Raw genomic sequence first — 19,567 nt, 5'->3', positions numbered from 1 at the left:
GGTCGTGCCGTGTCACCTGCGTCACCTGCCCCGCGAGCTGAGGAACGGCCGCTCCTGGCGCCCCGTGTGGCTCCAGGTATCCCCTCCGGGAAGGGGGAGCCGGGCCCTGGCGCTGCCTGCCCACCCGAGGTGGCCGTCCTGGGCGGGAGCCTCCCCAGGGGAGGTGCCAGGGTTAGCGCCTGGTGGGCCGTGCACGGGTGAACGTGAACTTTCCTCGTCCAAGGGAGCGTTGCTGCCCTTATGTGGGCATCCCCATCGGCGGAGGATTTGTTATTTTTAAACATCTGGGCTACATTCTGGGGCGAACTCCCGCACAGTTTAAAGACTTCCCTTCAGCTTACAACCTTACATAGGATGGCAAAATGTAATTCTTCCCCTTTACCTTCCCTGACACGGTGTCTGGCTTTTGGGACACAGTGTTTGTCTCAGATGCATAAACTAGAAACAGCAATGGGCTGAGGTGCAGGATGGCCAAGTGTGGCCTGGGCTGGATGCCCCTCTATAGGATCCCCAAGGGGAGCAGCAGCTGCTGGCACCTGGCACCCTGAGGAACCCGCAGCTGCACAGGAAAGGTGCACAGAGCTAGCTGAGAGGAAGAGCTGTCAACGGAGGGGTGTCCCAAAAGCTGCTCTCCCGGGTGTTCATTTTACTGAAGGAAGAGATAACATGCTGAAGCTTTAAATCCTCAGTTCCAATCTTTTATTGAAGGTACACTGCAGTTTGTTTTTTGTTTGTTTTTCCAAATACCTGAAAAGCCAGTGAGGTTTTGTTAGCTGATGGTGGTATTGTGTTGACCAGAGTGCCGGAGTATGTGTTGAGCAACTGCAAAGCCTAGATTTAATTCACTTTTCTGATTGAGGAACCCATTGGAGGCTCCTCTGATTTTGGTGCTGTAGTGCCAAACTAAGTAACATGCTGGGATCATAACGTAGCTTCGACATAGACACTGCAAGATGGTAACTCATTTTATCACCATGTGCACTATGGAGCGCTGAGTTGATTAATTGTATCTTGCACTTCTTGGATTCTTTCTATACTGTTTCATATGGATTATGTAGATTTTTTAATGCAGACTTAAATATGAGCATTAATTAGAACAAAGAGGAAGTATATATTGAAACACTACTGAAGTGCAGTAACTGAGAGGTCTTTTAGTAGAAGAAAATTGCTTCTGGGAATGAATTATGGTTGTTGATGTTTGTCATCACGTTGTATTTCTCTCATAAAATGTAGGTATGGTATTTTGACCTGTATGTATTAAGGGGCATGGGGCATAATATAGATTGTTCTTTCTTAGCAAATATACCCGTTTCTTACTAATGGAAAGTATCTGTGTTCTCTGAAGGATGGTTAAATTCGATTGGAACAGGAGAGGGAGCTGTCAACACACCAGGCAAAGAGAAAGGGATTTTGTACAGATACATAGATTTTCCAACCAGAAGAGAATTCCTCTTTTTTGCTCACGAGCTGATGAAGTAGCAGGCCTTTTTCATTTTAATATTCTCAATTGAAAAAAACAAACACAACAAACAAACCACAAAACAAACAAACAACCCCCCCAAAAAAAAACAAATAACAAAAAAACAAACCAAACCAAAAACAACAAAACCCCCAAAACAACTCCAACAGCAAAAACCCCCAAACCCCCCACAAACAAAAGAACAAATAAAAACCCTATTGGATTTCTAGTTGTAACACTCATTTTTAACAAGCCATTTAAATAAGAAAGAATTATGTGTAAAGCCAGGAAGCAGCCAATGCATTTGTGAAGATGTATAAAATAATATATGGATTCACCTGTGGGGTTCATACAGGCAAGAATATGTGATTGCAAGATAAACGTGTTTACGCACCAACACTGGGAACACTTTCAGAGAGTCCTTGTTCACTGGACATGAAGTTACAGTTTACAAATGATAATGTGTCATTGTTGGTTCTTCTACAGCTTTGTTTGCATCTTGACAGCAAGGTTCAGGACACTAGTAGTTTCATATATTTAACACGTTAAATTTCTCTGCTATTGCTACATGTTACAGATGCAGTGAAGCATCCTCAGGTGTATCTGATAGTGCCAGTCTAGACAACACAACTTGAGTCTTTTCAAAAATATTGTTGGTGTATCTGGGTAAATGATGTGTTGTGAGTGTGTAATGATACATTAGCTGTTCCTTTTATTTGACATTTAGGACTAAGTTAAAACAAACAAACAAAAAAAGAACCAACCAAAAAACACCTGGTTTTATGCTTTTCTCCTTCAGTGACACTCAAGTGTCATGCAACATTAATTTGTATTGACATTTTTTTCTTTTGTGTTGGGCATTCATCCCTGGTGTTATTTCCAAGTTGAATTTGGCTCATTGTTCTGTGCAGAAAAATTGCTTCAGTAAATCATAACCAAATAATCCTCAATCACAATGAGTCATTTTTGTCAAAGAAATGGACAACAAGGGGTACTGGAGAGTTTTTAAGAAATGAAGTTGTAATATTTCGAAGGTTTCCTTCTTGCTCTAGGAGGAAAAGTTTGAATAAGGTAACCAATGGCTTAAAGGATACCTTCCACCCTCAGCCCGGTCCTGTGACAACTCTTGCAATACTGTTGCTAGGTTTCTGTACCTAAGCAAATCAGTGTGTTAGGGCTGCTTCATGTGTGCTTTTGTAATTTGAGCACCATGAAAGCTGTTAAATGGGTAGGGTGCTTCCAGTTCACTGGGTTTTGTTATCTGTGTTTACACTGCTTAGGTAGTTAAGCAGCAGGGCAAGCTAATGCTTTGGAACTGTCTGGTTTATTAGTGTACAGGGCACTGGTGTCTATTTCTGTAACAGTCTATGTATAAACAATATTAATGACTTCCTCAAATCTTTATCCCTATACACAAGCCAAGCTCTACTCTCCTGTCACGTGATATATTCTCTGTTCCCCAGGTCAATCTGTGCTTTTCTCTGCACTTCATATATGGTGGATCTTTCTCTCAACCTAAGTTGTTATTGCTGGTATTAAATTAACCCTTAAGAATACAAATATTTTTCTTTACTAGAAATACTTTTCCTGATACTGCAGAAGATCACATTTTATTTTTTAGTCCTATTGTACTGGCAGTTTACAGTCTTTGTGAGATCAGCTATTACATTCAAATTGTTCCTTCATTGTCATTTTTCAAAAGTAGCAATGTCTTCTAATACCATAGTTATTTTTTTGTCTACAAATGCATGATTGTTCACTGTGTATTCATGGATTTAATTTAATCTTATTAGTGACATTCTGAGGGTCACCTGATTCACCATCTCTGATACCCATCCCTCTGTTTTTATGGTGGCTTCTAATTCTATGTTATCATTAAAGCTTATTTTGCATCCCTCATGCTTTTATAACAGGGCCATTGATTGTTCTTTCATTTTTCAATATTTTACACCTTTGATGAGAACATTTCCAAGCCTTCTCCATACTCAGGTTCCAAAATCTTAATATCAATAATAATTTTTTTTTTCTGAACTGCAACATGAGCAGTAGTTCTGTAATTATTGCCTATAAACAGATTTTTTATGGTAGGTTTGCTGGTTACCAGTCCAAATTTCAAGCAGTGTCACCTCTCTCTACCTCAGTGTAAATATGGCAAGGACTTGGATCAAGATTCAGTTTCCTTTGCTGAATTGTTTTCTCATATTGACACTGTAGTATGTAATATTTCTCCTTCTAATCATACAGGAACACTTTAGCCTTAATTAAATCTGCTTATCTCTCTTCTGGACTTTTATCCTACCCCAGTGGAGTATCTGAATCCCAGTTTGGAATCCCCTCATTATCTGCCCCTCTTTTATTTATAGTAGTTTTTATATCATCAACATGTTGTACAGACTTAAAAGTAATTGGATTATTATTTCTGCATTAATTATTAAATGATATTTGCCTTTTGGGATCCAAAGTTTATACCAGCCTTTTGCCAGACAGTTGTTAATGTAAAATATGCTCAGACCAAGGGAGAAAGAAAGAAATCTCTCCGCGTTATTCTGCTGCAGCTGCCAAGAGCAGACATACTCAAACTACATTGTTTTCTACTCCGAAAAGAAGGAAGAATACTTGTAATGTATTTGCCTGAGAGGCCCACAGCTCTTCTTCCCATCTTCAGAGATCTCATTCCCATATTAAGCGTCACATGACAATGACTCTGCCTTGCCTTTAGCTAGCTTGTCTCCGTGGCTAATTACCCTCACTTGAAATGTATACATTTATTCTAGAGTGACTTCACCTAACTTTGGCTTCAAGCCATTTAGCTATGTATTTCCTTTCTGCTAAATGCAAATCGCTATCATCAATCATCCAATTTAAACAAAGACGTCAGTCACACTAGGTCCGGTGTTTTTCAAAAGTCTGAGGAGATGATGTTGTATTTGTTTGTACCAGGACTTCTGACTGAATCGAGGAGTACACCTGCTGTGTTTGGTGCCTTTTCTGTGACATTGTGTGGCTGGTACTTGTCGTGCTAGTACCCCTTGACTCTTTCACGGCTTCTGCTTTTGTTTGCACTGATGTCAGATTAATCCGTTTATAGCTCAGGTCTTTCCATTAGCCCTTTAAAATTTTATTACAATATTAATTTTTAAATAATTATCTCGGGCTTCCCCAAGTTCCAGCAGCCTGTATAACTCCGTCATCTGTATTTGAAAGAACGGAGAGGTGGAGTCATTAATGTTGCACTCCAAAATAGTGAGTGATACTCTGCTGCAACTGTTTCCATTACAGTATTTATTTATTTATTTAGTACCAAGTGTTACAGAATAAGATTACTTTAAAAGTCTGTAGCTTTTCTGGTGTAATGCGGAGATGGTCAAGCTGATGCTTTGCTTTTAGTGGAGATTTGCTGGCTGTTAACAATACTGAGTATTATTCTCTTACCCCAAAAGGCACAATATTTTGGAGAATGACTCAGTTGTATCCTCCCTCCTCCCCTAAAGAACTGGGAAAATGGCTGTACCTGTGATGTAAACTCATTTAGGCAACCTGGCAAAGTTTGATGAGTTCTTCATTACTTGAGATTTAATTTTTTGAAGTTTACATAACTTCTCTCACTTGTGGCTGTTTTAATATGCAAGAATGCTAGAAATAACATGCTCATCTCAGGTGAAGGGAAGAAGGCAATGAAATAAACCACATAACGCATCATTCACTCTCTTAAAATAATTAAGGTGTGGCACAGGAAGGTGTTGAAAGGACCCCTGTCTGAATCTTCTTTGATGTGTTAAGTTTATATTCTAAATATTAGAATAAATTATGCCTTAGCTTCACAGGGATATGCACAAGAGATTGCTGCGACCAGGCAGGGAGTGAGCTCATCAGCAGCATGCTTGGGCAGGGAATGTATTTCAGAAGCAGTGCAAACTGTTGAAGCAAAGAAGGGCAAGGAAAGCAATCAAAGCACCAGGGCTTGTCCTGCAAGTCTGCCTGAGTACATTAGCAACACAATAAAGTGAATGCAATTCTGCAAGACTTCTTCACAGGAAACCAAGTCCAACAACTGTAGAGAAGAAGAAGAAGAAGAACTTGTTTTTGTTTTAAATTTAAGTTTGTAATTATATGGTCTCAAAACTTAATGGGGTATTTCCTGGCCTAATACCACTGAAATGTTTATTTTGTTTTCGTATTTATCATGACTGCCCTGTGAAGGAAGAGCCTTTTCCAGGTACTGTCTCATTGATACCACACAGGCAGTTTCCTCTCATATTCTTTATTCTGGAAGATAATGCTAGAAAAATTGGGCAGGGAAGGACTGTTTTACCCAAAACAAAAATTAAGCAGACTCAGCATATGTGTGCAATTATTTTTTTTTCTGTATTTTTTATTAATTTATTTTATTCAAGGAAAAGTATCTGATCATGGAGGACTGGATGCATCTCTCTTTCACGAAGTAGAATTATGCATTTCTACAAAGAATATAGAATTTTATCAAATGAAAATTTACTTTGTTTCACTGCCCATCCACACAAGTGCTTTCAGAGTTAACCTTTCAGTTAGATAACTGAGCTTTGCTCTCAGAGATGAGAAACCTTGCTCTTGTTATTTAGAATCATCTGTGTGATGAAAACTTGAGTGGTGAAAAGCAAAGTTTCTCTCAATTACTATTCATTACTGGGCACTTGTTTCAGTCTGGCATTTCAAAAGTTTGGTCATTAATTTTGGACCATACTTGCTGGAAAGTGGTCTCCAGTCTTCACATTGTGCTTCTTATGTGAAGCGTTGTAATGTAATAATTGCAGTAGAACATCTTAAAGATGAGCATAAAAAGGTCTTGCCACTTATATGCTTTATCTTAAAAGGCACCATGCCGAGATTTGTGAGAGCAAAATCTCTGTATCTTGATTAACCTGAAGTTTGGAGCAAATCTCATTAAAAGTTTTGTCTCCAACTGTGCTCAATTAGGAGCATATGACCTATTCCTTATGGTTATTATCAACACCTTCAGTGTCTGTAAATTTGTTTTGTTTTCTGATTCATACACTGCCAACAAAAATTGTGTTCTCTTATGACTCAGAAGATAATCTGGAAAAAACACAACAAAACCAAAAACTTCGGTTTTGGTCTATGCAAGGGATATTCCACCTCAGACCTTCTCTAGACTTAATTTAGCCTGCCAAAATGCCTTAAGAGAAATACTGCAGCATGAATTTATTGCAAATGCATTTTATTCATATAAAGGCTTCAGCCTACAATTTCTTTCTTTTTCCATTTTGAGCATCCCAATATCCTTTTTGTTTTGTGTTTCTTTACAGTTTCCCTTTGCAGTTGAGTGACTTGGTACCCTGAAGATGCAACTCCACAAATAAACATGATGGCTGAAGCATATGCTCAGTATGGTTTGTTATCTTCAGGATTCACTAGTCTGTTGGTTTTATCCTTGCCCAATGCCAGCATGATTCCCCCCACCTCGATACACTGCCTAGCTACTAGTTTGTTTAGATGTTCACTAGAGGTTTCTTTGGTCTTCCTTATTGAATATGCAGTTGCGAGCAGTGGGTGTAAGTGCCGGTGTTGACAGCTGGTTTGATTTGCAAATGTAGGCTGCTCCCTTAGGCACAATTCCTTTGTTAATGGTGTTTCCAAGCCACGCAGAATTATGCAACAATCATGAGAGTAACTACTGTCTTATGTCATATTTGAATCCTTTTTCTAATTAGCATTTGTACTTCTGTATGTTTTCACAACTCAGATCTTTTGCGATTACCTGTACACTGAGTTTACCGTAAGCAGATGAAGCTTGCATCTATTTTATGGGATGCAAAACCACCTGAATAGAAACACTGGATATAAAATAACTAGATTTTGAACTGCACTTTAATGCCTCCATGCAGGAAGACAGGATAATAGTAAGCAATGCTTTTGATAATAAATGAAGCATTTGTACCTGAGCAGTTAAAAAGTTTAAAAAAACACACAGAAAAAAAAATCTTCTTGAATATATATATTCTTTTAAGACATCATGGGTAAAAAATAGTTGATCTGCCTCTGTAGAATGTACTGTTCATTTTCGATTTCTGTCAAAAGAGAATTAATAGATTTACCCCTTATTTATGCTTCACACTAGCAGTAAAGCTAACTAAATTGTAGGAGGAAGCATCGGTGTCTGTCATATGCGGCATTGTATTATTTGTTGTATTTATTTGTACAATGCACATTTACGATCATCCACTGAGCCATCAAGTGTTACCTTCTGTCACATGAAGCATAGACATTCTTCAAGTGAACAAATTATATGAAGTGACCATCACAACTTCTGGAATACAAAACAACCTGTGACATTCACGCAACTGCAGGTGCTTGCCCAGCTGCAACATCTTCAGATTCCTCTGAAGGAATAATAAGAGGAAAATAAGAGGGGCTCGGAAAAAAAAAAAAAAGTTTCTGTGTGTTTTAGCAGTATACGTGATCACTAATTAAAATTAATTGGGTTATTGTCCTGGTTTGAGCCAGGATGAAGCCAATTTTTCTTTTTACTGTTTTTTTTTTCCTTCAGTAAGCTCTCTTGTAACTAGCAACAGTGTGTTCTGCTAGGCTGATAAGACAGTGGAATGTTTTTCTAACTACTGAGGCTTCAAGGCCGCACCTGCACTCTGCCGGCTCAGACACTATGGGGAGATCTGTGACTCCCCCGTAGGAGGCTGAGTTAGACGGACAGCAAAATTGGCCAAAGATATTCCATTCCATATATCTACGTAAGCTCAGAGGAAGGTCAGAGATCACAGAAGACAACCTTCCTTCTTCTTCTCCCTTCTCTTCGGTCCATGGCCGGCGTCCGGGGAGGACTCTGCTCATCCATCACCGTCGATCCTCAGGCTTGATCTCTCGTGACCCCCATAACTCTCTGCTTTCTCCAGCAGCAGCTCCGGGATTCCTCGGGACTCTTCCCAGTTCAGGGAAGTGCTGTGGGAGTTGCTGGGGTGGGGGGAGGCGAGAGGCTTTTTGCCCATACCTGAATATATATCTGTATATAATTGTATATATTTTCTTGTATCATTCATTAGTGTTTTAATTAAAGCTATGTAGTTTAGTTTTCAATCCAGCCAAGTCTCTCTCTTTTTCTCTCTCTCCTTCCCTACCTGGGTGGGAGGGGGAGGGGATCGAGAGCATTGTTGTCGGACCTGAGTCAAACTGTGACAGTTATTTTCCACCATCTTGACTGGTAATATATTTGAAATGCCTGCTTAAACCATGCAACTCCTCTGTAGCGAACATAGGACAGCACTTTCCAAGGGCAGAAAATGTGGTGGACTGTATTAGACTCTAAGCATAAGCAGTTGTAGTTCCACCGAAATTAGAAAAGTTGTTGCTTTGTACAAAGGTTCAATTTGATTCCCAGGTTGAGGTTTAACATTTTCAAAAACTGTGAGGTTGTATTTCTCCTTTGACATTTCTAGTAAACAGCCTTACTCATAGTGAATAGGAGCAAAAATAAGACTAACAGGTGTTTTATCACCAGTAAAATTCAAATACTGTCAAATTGGGTTTGACCTAATGGTTTTGCATGCATGCCACTTCTCTTAAAATAATGTGTACCTAGTTTTTAGTAAAGCCTGAGATTGGGTCTGTGTGTCAGGGTTAGTACATTTGTGGCAGAGGTATCTTTACAACGTGACTGAAATTTGCAGGCATGTCATAAACAAGACTTCTCAGCTTTAATTATTGAGCTCTTAGTTCTCCTCCCTGATAACTCTCTTCTCCCATTAAGAGACCAGACTAGTTTTCCTTGAGCACTTTCCATGACATGTTTATGCCCATGATGCTTTATTGCTTAAGGCTGACAAATAATAGCATTGCTACAGTATAGTACAGGCTCTGTTTTTCCTTTCAGTAGTTCAAGCTTTATTTTTTGTTTTTAAGCTTTTTCCACTTCAGATTCCACAGATGACATTTATTCTCTTAAGCATGCTCAGAGGAAATGTGTTAATTTAGATGTCAGAATGTTACAGTTGTGAGAGTCTAAGAGTTCGACAAGTGTCTTGAGATCTCTGTAATTTTTTATGCTTTGCCTCCCACAGTGAAGGACTGTGATTCTCATTTGTCTGTGTGATGGTGAGTTCTCTAGAAGGAATGTCTTTTTCAGACAGAAAAAAGAACTCAGAACTTCATCCTGTAAGTGACCCTGCCACTGCCATGCTGATCAAGAAAAAAAAATACCAAAAAATATTTTTTTTCCTCATTCTACTTCTGTGCTAGTGAAAATCCATTTATTTTAGATCAGGAATTTTTATTTAAATCTGTATCTTTAAGAAGCAAGTCAAACTTGTCAACCATGTGATTCGGTTTACTCATCTGTAAAATTGACAACATGTTTCGTTGTTAACTGAGGAGTGTAGGTACAGGGGAATTACATGTAACACAAGTGGAAGAAAAAATAGTTTGTACAAAGAACTACTGTTTCTGAAATAGTAGTTATTAAATATGTTCTGTTTTGAGGAAAATCCTTGGTATGTCATAAGACTTTGTTTCAATGGCTATACATTTTTATGCACATTCCAACTTTGACCCCTCCTATCAAGTTACTGGCCCTGCAGCAATGCCCTGAAGTCTATGTTACAAGAATATTATGTTGCTTAGTCAAATGCTGTCCAAGCCAGGTGGACATTCTGTTTTTGTAATTGTGTTGGACTACAATGCCAGCATATAGTAGCCCAGTGGAATTTCACCATTTATGCCAGCATAAGCTTTCCCCTCCCCCCATATCTTTTGTACATCTTAGTGATGTTACTGTATTTGTAACTTTGTGTGGTATAGTTCAGTTCTGTCTTTGTAGATACCAAGTGTGAGATTAGTCACTGGTTTACCATTAGAGCCAGGCTAACACCATACCTATATTGTTATGGAAACAATTAGGTCATTGGTATGTATTGCTAATTTAGCTGATGTCCTGGTTCTAAGTGTCTGCTGTGGTTGTTGCTGTATGGAATGTAGTACCAGATTATGCAGTGTTCTAAAGCAGGACATGAATCACTGTGAAAATAGCCTTTTTATTGTCTTCTCTGGAAGTTCAGTGTATGTTCCTCAGTCAACTTCTCAGTATGTTAGTCTTCTGTACATGGAAGTCATATAATCACAGAATGGTTTGGATTAGAAGGGACCTTAAAAATCATCTAGTTCCAACCCCCCTGCATGGGCAGGAACACCTTCCACTAGACCAGGTTGCTCCAAGCCCCATCCAACCTGGTCTTGAACACTTCCAGGGAAAGGGCATCCACAACTTCCCTGGCCATCCTCCTCCAGTGTCTCACCACCCTCACAGTGAAGATTTTCTTCCTAATGTCTAGTCTAAATCTACCCTATTCCATTTTGAAACCATTCCCCCTTGCCCTTCTATAAAGTCCCTTTCCAGATTTCCTGTAGCCTCTTCAGACTGAACAACCCCATCTGTCCCAGCCTGTCTTCATAGGAGAGGTGCTTCAGCCCTTTGATCACTTTTGTGGCCCTCCACTGGACCAGCTTCCTCCAACAGCCCCATGTCCTTCTTGTTTTGAGGGCACCAGAACTGGTCACAGTACTCGAGGTGGGGTCTCACGAGAGTGGAGTAGATGGGGAGAATTGCTTCCCTTGACCTGCTGGCCATGCTTCCTTTTATGCAGCCCAGGACAGGGTTGGCTTTCTGGGCTGTAAGTTCAAGTATCTTTTGCAAGTCCCATCTTCCTAATTTGACTTCCCCACTTTTGACTATACTTACTTGTTTGCAAGCTTCATTAGAAGGCCGTATATCAGTGGATATCAGCATATGATAGATGCTTTGACTAATAGATGATCTTTGTGTCATTACTGGATAGCAAACGCAAATACTATTAGTTGCGATTTACAGCGCAGCTATGTTTCCCCTTGCTTCCCTGTTCATCAGACCTCTCAGTGGCAATTCACTGGTGTGCCTTTGTCATGAGCCGATGCCAGGGGGCTACTGGCAGTCAGGATGCTTCCACCTGATGTGGAGGGGCTTTTGAATGAGACCGAGGGCTCACACGAGGAACGGCTGCTGCAGGACCGTGCTTTAGGGTGGAGGTTGGAATACCACCCTCACCAAGTTCACAACTTGGTACTGAGACCGATGTTTACTTTACAAATTAACCGGTTTATTAAGGGTTAGTACAAACTGAAGGATGATGTTTAGGGAAAATGTATGGATGGTAAATGACTACCAGGGATATATATGCAGTAGTAATGGGTCCTTTAGGGAAGTAATGCAAAAGTGCCCTTACGGCGTTCTCTCGAAGAGAGGGTTGTGGATCAAAGGAGAGGGAGGGAGGAGGGAGGAAGCCCGACGACAGTCCTCCTTAAAGAGGTCGCTCTGTGCTCAAGAATGAGGAGAGGAAGGAAGGGTTGTATGGAGTTGTTACCCTCCCGCGGCGAGGCTGCTGCTTCTCTAGCGGCAGAGGTGGCGACGGTGGTGGCTGGTCCCCCCTCAACAGGCAGCAGCGACTCGTCTCCTTGGCAGGCAGCTACGGCAGGGTCCCGAAGCCCGTGGTTTCGGGGGGCAGCCCTCACGGCTCGGCAGCGGCGGCAGCGGTTTGATTTCCCTGGCAACCGGCAGCAAAATGGGAGGGGCTCCGGCCCTGACCCCTACGGCTGCGGGAAGGACGCGGTGCTCCAGGGGCCAGAACCCCGGCATGCCCATAATTACAGCTCAGGTTCCTGCTGAACTCACCGCCTTTTATATCCCCATGACCCACCTGTCCAGTGTCCCTGCTGCAATGCATGAACATACTGATGTCCAGAGCCCATTAGCGTCTGTGAGTCTCAAGTTAAGGTGGTAACTAGCAGGGCAATGCATAACTTGTTGCCCATCCTTCCTGCCTTGTGCCACATCTGTTGTTTTGCTTTCATTTGTCCTTGAGCAGCAGGCCCAGTTTTGGCCCCTTTGCTGGGAGTAATCAGCAGAAGGCCTTTGCTGGCTTAAAAAGCATCTTGTTTAGACTTATGTGGGGAAGGAGAAGAACAGTTTCCCACAGCCTTATATGCACGTCTGAATACCATTTGAAATGGAAACAACATTTCTCTTCTTTAACTATACAACACTAAAGAAAAGAGATTCTAGATGAGTTCAAGATCCAACAGTGCTCAGTGTTTTGTATATGCATATTATTTTCCCTGCAGAACTCAGTCAACACACACTTGCCAAAAAATAAACTTGTTCGTATTCAGATTGGAAATTTGTATCACAGCTGGGGACTTTATTGCTAGTTCTCACTGTTGACAGTAGTAAGTCATACCCCATCCCTTACAATAGCTATAAAATCCACATATCAAGAAAACATATTGAAAAGATTTGTGTTTGGTGGTTTTGGTGTGTTTTTGTTCTGTGAACCCACATATATATTCTAACTATAATGGATTATCTCCTGAGATTCTGAAGTCCATAATTTTCAAGAAAAAGAAAGTGTACATTTGTTAGGACAGGTATACCTTTTTTATTTTTGCCTTGATGCACATAGGTGGTTAGATAACCTCTAATACTTCTATCCAGATTAATTTTCTGTGATTCTTTTGATTGTACAGCACTTGTGACCACTAAATTATAGTTTCTAATAGAGGAAACTTTTACAAGTAATAATAAATTCTGTGAGAAAGGGTGATCTCAGTATTTGAACTGTTTCTTAAGAAGACCTAGTTTGGTCTGGAATAATCATTAAAGTCATTACACAATCTTCACAGACCTCACTTACTTCAATTAAAATAATTCCTCACACCAAAGTGAAACCAACATCATCACAGAAGAAGCAGGTTCAAATCAGTACAGATACTTATGGGTTAGCACTTGGACTGTGTCCCCTTATGAGTGATGTTCTGCCTTGTGAAGTGATGCAAACTTAAAACTAGAGGACAGATTTTTCTGTGCAGCAACACTAATATATGAATACCTAGAGCTAATAACCAATTTCAGTAAAGATCTATTCAGTATTTCCCTAGGCTATTATGTCAGAAATTTTTATTTATTCCCTTTGAAGCTGTTTTTGTGAATTTTCAGTTGTAACTAGCACTTAGTTACCTGGCAAGTGGCTGGATTTGCAAAGGATCTGAATCCCTTGGGTAGTGATGTCTGCTAAGGTCATCCCAGTGAATTTGAAGAGCATAATGAACAATGCAGTATGACGTGAAAGCTCCCTCAACAAAATATCAATTAAATTGTAGTATGCCTGACTGAAATCCTAATAGATTTATTTTTTCCCTTTTTCCAGTTCATATTTCACGATTAGGGCATGTGTCTGCCCCTTTGGCTTTGAAAGTTGGTTTACTGATATTATCCATGAGGAAAAAAAAGTCATATGAGCATAAAGATGTAATTGATGCATCCAGTTGTTTACAAAGGATTTAGAGCAGCAATTTAACATATTAAGATTGTCAGTGTCCTTTCTGTGCCAAAGAGGTTGTTGCAGTGTTATTTCTGACATTATGCTAAAGGAATGCAAGACAAAATGCCTCTCTAATGGCTTGTTATATCGCCAAGACAATGTAGCAAGAAGTTACTTGGAAAATAAGTTTCTATTGTCTGAGCTCAGTTAGTTTGTCTTGAAAAAGCACTGCCAGGGTAGTTTAGCGAATTGATCTGTGGTTGTTTTATTTCCTTGCAAGCAAAGACAAATGCAAATCCTGTATTTCTGTCATGTAAAGTTGTAGAAAAATGCTTTTTAAAACTTCCATAGTCTTTGCAACTTAGTGAATTTAGATACATTTTATATTTCTACATCAGATTGTATTTATAAATGTTTCATACTTTCTATAATATGGAAGAAAATGAAACTTTCCCATGATAGACCAAGTCAAATAAATACTCCCTGAAGAGGAGTCTGAAGTCTTCATGTGGAGTTTTAGACTCATAATTTGAAAAATTATTTCTAAAACCACCAGTTCATTTAGAAAGTAACTGCATTGCCAAATTCAGTGCTGGTTTGCTCTCAGACTTGCAGCCCTCAGTTGTTATTGTGTGCATAATTGGCACTGTCTTGGGCCAGTAGATCTTGAGCAGCTCCATTGCTAGCTCAAGCCTGAAGTCAGACCAGGTGGAGAAGACCAGGTGTGCCTTCACCTCTGTCTCTGAATGGCCCCCTCCAGGAGGCCATCCTGGTGTGTACATTGAGAAAGCTCTTTATTAAGTGTAGTTGCCACTTCCTCCTGTGGAGAGGCTGAGGTGTGGGTGGAAGATGCCTTCATCTGGGAGCTGCATTAGAGAGCATCCCACCAGTTGGATTTGCAGGGTAGGAAATCTGTTCTTCCATTGCATGAATGGAAAACAAGCTTCAGCACAGAAGTTTGGAGTTATTAAAAATTCTTTTATTTTGGCTTTTTTTTTTTAACCTTACGGCCAACTTAATTTTGCCTTTTTTTTGTGGTAAAGCCAGTCCAGTAATATTTTCTGTCCTTTAAAAAACACATTATGGATGGGAAGACCTGCCTGGAAAGATGAGGCTTGTATTTCCTGTGTGGTGTTACTTGAAGGTTTTTGAGGGACTAAGTAAAATGTTCTGTGTTTTGCTTCTAACATATTTTGTGATGACTATTTTAAAATGTGCAAAGAGTTCAAAGACTACCATATTCAAGAAGCAAATTATATTTCTCTGAATGCCTGCAGAGAAGGAGTATCAGTGGGTGCAGTTCTTGTGGCTATGGCTGAACTGCTGAGTGATTAACATCTGTCCCTTTTTGAAGTGTCTGCTGGGATTTGACAAAATGTTATTTGAATGAGTCTTAAGAAATGACAGAATCCATATATTCATATACACCTGTTTGTTCCTAACATCTGAGAAGAGATTGCAGAGTGTAGAGGGGCTTAAGGAAGGGCTCAGAACTGAAGAGCAAAAGCTGTGTTTGGACTGGAGTGAATCACAGAATCACAGAACAGGAGTGAAGGATGTTGGCATATAAAGTCCTAAAATATATTTTTGGTCTGCAAAGCAATGACAGCAAGTTGCAGGAGACCTCTTCATTGGGGTTCTGGGCTTGGACCTGGTGAGGAGTCACACTTGTGCTCCACTCTGCCTATTGCAGGCAGCACTATTTACAGCAGTAGGTTTAATCACACCATGTTTGTGTCAAGATCTGTGTAAATATTTGCAGAATTGGTCAGTGACCTCAATTTCAAATTTATATGCTTTATAACTGGGAAGTTATTCTGTTGCAGTTGTTGGCCACATAGAACCTCATTGATTTAAGAGTCCAACTGCATGTTTGTTTTGTCTTGTTTGGTTTTCATTTGTAAGGATATTGAGGAGCTCACATTAAGCCTTTATTTATGCATTTGTAAAGCCACTGCCTCCTGGAAGAAAACTAAGAGGAATTAGGAAGGGGTGGCAGTAAACCACAAGAAGTAGTAGAGGTTAGCTCCCTCTGAGGTAGTTCTACAAGATTTGTTTCAGTAAAAAGTTAGGGGAAATGTGATTTTGTTTTTTCTTATTTAAATCAGTTTATTAAAAAGTTGTTTTCAAAATATACTGAACTATGCAAAGTTCTTTTTGCTCCTACCTAATTCTGCATGTGTGTAGGTATCTGCAGTACCTCTTAACTTTTTCTGAAAGCCTTTTCTCCAGTGGTTGCAGTAGTTTGCAGTAGGTTGGAGTGTTTAAATACTCTGTTCAGTAATAGATTCTACTTGATTTTAATATTTGATCCTGTCCTAGAAAATATAAGTAGACATTCAATTGTTTTATTAAATTTTACCTTTTGGCTTACTGAAAATTTGCATTTACTCTCCTTTTTGTTTTTATACTCAAAAGAGAGGAAAATCTGCTGTACTTTTTTTTCCCTGCTTGGAAATGCTGGGACTTCATGTTTTCTTACTTCACCCTTTACATTTATCTCTTGGGTTAGGGTTTTTGTCGAGGATTTTAATTTTTATATTTTCCCAAAACGTGTCAAATAAGCACAATATTCTTTTGCCTCTGGATTTTTTCTGAGAGGTTGAAGATTGTTTGGATTAACAGTGTTGGTCAAAAGTAGAATTACAAAATGCTGGAGAGAAGTTATTGAAGGTCTCATGTAAATGAGAGATTCCTCGAGGAATAGCAATTGCATGATAGGAGGAAGTCTGAATTTTACTTGAATTCAAATTCCTGTTGTTATTGAGGAAATAAAGCCCAGATGATTATGTGCACTGCAAGAGAAATGGTGGAGTCTGCTCTCTGTTCCTGTAGAGAATGGCATGATGCCCAGTGTGAGGAGCTTTAGAAAACAAGGACTAGGGTAGAAGGAATTTGGGGAAACCTGAGTCTTGTAATGTGTGGGGATTATGGATATGTACAGTAAAAAAGAAACTTCACAAACTGTTTCCTCTGCTGTGGATTCCACGGTCTGTGGGGCAGCCAGGTCACTGAGCACCACAATTTTGTTAGTTCTTGTGGAAAAAACATTACTTCCCAAGTTGTATATTGTGAGGGGCTCACAACTTAAGAAGAGCAGAAGTAACAGTGATGTTCCTAACAGCCCACCAGAATCTTTGCTTCAGGGAAGATGGATAAAGGAGAGAAAGGGACTAAGGAGGACTGGTTGTAGATTGTACTCTTTTCACAAAGCTGTGTGATCCTGCCAGCTGTAATTTTCAGAAAGCTGTGTATCCTGCTGACTTCCCTAGCAGGTATTGCATTTCACCCTTACAACCTCAGGCATCTGATGTGTTAAGCTTCCCTTGTGTACAAAGGACTGGAAGTGAGGCAAGGTACTGGGGTTGAAGTATTTCTTTATGGAAACAGTTTTGTAGAGGAAAATAGGTTGCTTTTATAACAGCAAGCAAAAGAATGACACGTGCCTGGATATGGTGAGTTGCCTGGACAGAAGCTGGAGTGCTTTGTGGAGGGAAAGCTTGTGTATGGGAGCTGGAGAAGAAGCAATGAGAAACCAGTGTTCTCTCTTGGGTGCTCCGCTTTCTTCTGTTTGACACTGAATACTTCCTCCACTTCAAAGTTAAAGCCCAGAGATGTCTGCTAGTGAGTTTATCAGGTGTTTGTGAATTGCTTGATGTTACAACAAAGTGCTTTTGAAAAAGCAACAGATGGAGAGTTTTTGATTCAAACTGAAGAATTTAGATGCAGTTTATAAAATGAATTACTAGGAGAAGAGGAAAAAAAAAAAGTAGCTCATGGATTGAAAATGAACAGTTCAGGGTTAATACCACCAGGTGTCTGTGAAACTGGCTATTACTGGATGTATATACTCATACAGTTCACTGAGTGCTATGGCTGGCTGCCAGTAGAGATACCTTTTTGGTCCCTCTGGATAACTGTTACAGGTGGGAGTGTGAGTATTTTTTATTTTTGTTTAGATATTATTTTCTGAGTATTTGAATAGCCAGATCTTCTAACAGAAGACTGTATGCAGAAATTCAAGAGATGTAGGGTAGGAGATATATGGAAATACTGGTTTTCTACTCTGTCATCCTGTTCGAGTGGTCACCTGCCTGAGCTTTCCAACAGCATTAGACTGTAATACAGGCGGGAGGCTATTTTTAGCATCATAGAATCATAGAATGGGTTGGGTTGGAACGGACCTTACAGATCATCTAGTTCCAACCCCCTGCATGGGCAGGGATACCTCCCGCTAGACCAGGTTGCTCAAATCTCCATCCAACCTGCCCTTGAACACTTCCAGGGATGAGGCAACCACAGCTTCCCTGGGCAACATGTTCCAGTGTCTCACCACTCTCACACTCAAGAATTTCCTCCTCATGTCTCACCTAAATCTCCCTCTCCCAGCTTAAAACCATTACTCTTCATCCTATCACTACCCTCTCTGGTGAAAAGTATCTCCTCAGCTTTCCTGTAGGCCCTCTTCAGGTACTAGAAGACTGTTATAAGGTCTCCTTGAGCCTTCTCTTCTCCAGGCTAAACAGCCCCAACTCCTTCAGCCTCACATATTGGGTTGGAGGAGTATAGATGACACAAGCAGTAGATAAGATAGATTGTTTATTCCTTGTAAATTAACACTTAAAAGCAGCAAAAATAATACTACTGACTTTTCCAAAATATCTGGTGACTACATTGCTAACCCTTACTTAAGAACTTGTAGAATGGATCTCGTGTGGTTCTTATTTCTTCAGTGACTTTTCAAAGCACAGGTCTAGAAAAAGTCATAAACAGGATGACCTTTGCCTTGCCTTGGATCTCATGTCCATCCTTACTTTCTATGCTAAAATTGCCAAATAATATTTCTTATTTTTACCTGCCTTGATATTGTAGACAATGCAGTGCAGACAGATTATGGAGGACAGTACTTTTTGCAGTGAAGTCCTGAAGCATTTGAAATAAGTGGGAAGAGCAAGTTAAGTGGGAAAGGTTATTTTTGGTTGAGAAAGGAAGCTTCTTAGGCCAAGTCTTCCTGTAGTACTGTCAAGAGAAATGCTTCCTGTTTTGCTTTGTCATTTTAATTTCCAAGAGTAGCTCTTGTGCTGGCTGCTGCTGTGCTTTACAGAAGGAACTCAGAGCTCTGGCCTAGGATTTTTATGGAGGTGTCTTGCCTTTTTACTGTTCTTTGGAAGAAAAGTAGCAATGCATATTTACCTTTGTCTGTGCAATGCTTGTAAAATGTCCAGCATGATTTCTGGAGCGCCCCTAAAATGGGCATAGTGCATGCAACAAATAAGCATCCTAACATATGGGTGTTACCATTTCAGGGCATACTTAGCATTTCCAGAACTGTTGGGCTTGAGAAACTTTCAATTGTTATGCAATTTATCTGGAAAATTACCCAGCTGAGGGACTGTTGATAATTTTGGTTAGTTTTAACATTTTTTCCTAGGACTATGGGCTACCACTTTTAATTTAAAGAGGTTTGTTGCAGTGCTATGGACAATGCCTCTTGTTTCATCATGTGTATCAACTGCCACTGTAGTGTTTGTTCCTAGGTGTCCTGGTACTAATAGTCATACTGTGGGAAGCACCAGAATATTTATGGACCTAATCTTGTAAAATCCTCAGACAGTTGAGTGATTTTTGTCTTTTCTGTGGCTGGTTCATTGCTTGTAATCTGCTCTTCTGAAGGGAGAAGAGACATGAAACTGCTGAGGGGTTAGAAAATTGTCAAGCTGGTGTGGTTTATTACTTAAAACTCCTCTTCTTTAAACTT

This window comes from Chaetura pelagica, unplaced genomic scaffold (genome assembly GCF_000747805.2).
Source record: "Chaetura pelagica isolate M959 unplaced genomic scaffold, ChaPel_1.0 scaffold221, whole genome shotgun sequence".
Classification (NCBI taxonomy): domain Eukaryota; kingdom Metazoa; phylum Chordata; class Aves; order Apodiformes; family Apodidae; genus Chaetura; species Chaetura pelagica.
This window is presented reverse-complemented; position numbering follows the sequence as displayed.